We start from the raw sequence: 644 nt of genomic DNA on the forward strand, positions 1-644 counted from the left end.
ACCTCTCCCTCCTCCCCAGTGGGGTGTTAGGTGTACCTTGCCTTCAAAATAACGATAAGAAAACTACATGGAAACGACGCACAAATAACAATGTACTTTCAAAGTATTGGCTTTCGTACACTAAACCCTGGCCACAAGCACACACTCATGCACACAACTGGAATGCAGTCCCAAACAAATACTTCTAGTACTTTTAGGATCAAGACGAAAGGCGTTTCTTCCTTCCTTAGTTCAGTAACAGAATGTGTCACACCAAAATGTTCCAACAGATACGAGAACTGTCACAAAATTTACAACACAATTACAAAATCCGACAATAATATAGTCAAAGACAATTAACTACTAAATTAATAATAATCAATTACTTAATTAATAATAATAATAGTTGCCTCTGCTGATAAAACGGAAAGCAACTAAAGATTAAAATTTGCAAACTACAGCGACCTCCTCCCTCTCGTCTTAAAGCAGAGCCACAGAGAGGAGGCCGGTACATAGAGTGGAATTACATTGAGAAATGATTGATAAAAAGATGTGTACACACGACCACCTTCAGAGACACACAGGACCTCGTCACAACACTATGGGTGCTCAACTACCTGGTTAAGGCGACAAAAAAAAAAAAAAAAAAAAAAAAAAAAAAAACC

This window comes from Aplysia californica, unplaced genomic scaffold (genome assembly GCF_000002075.1).
Source record: "Aplysia californica isolate F4 #8 unplaced genomic scaffold, AplCal3.0 scaffold00721, whole genome shotgun sequence".
Classification (NCBI taxonomy): Eukaryota; Metazoa; Mollusca; class Gastropoda; order Aplysiida; family Aplysiidae; genus Aplysia; species Aplysia californica.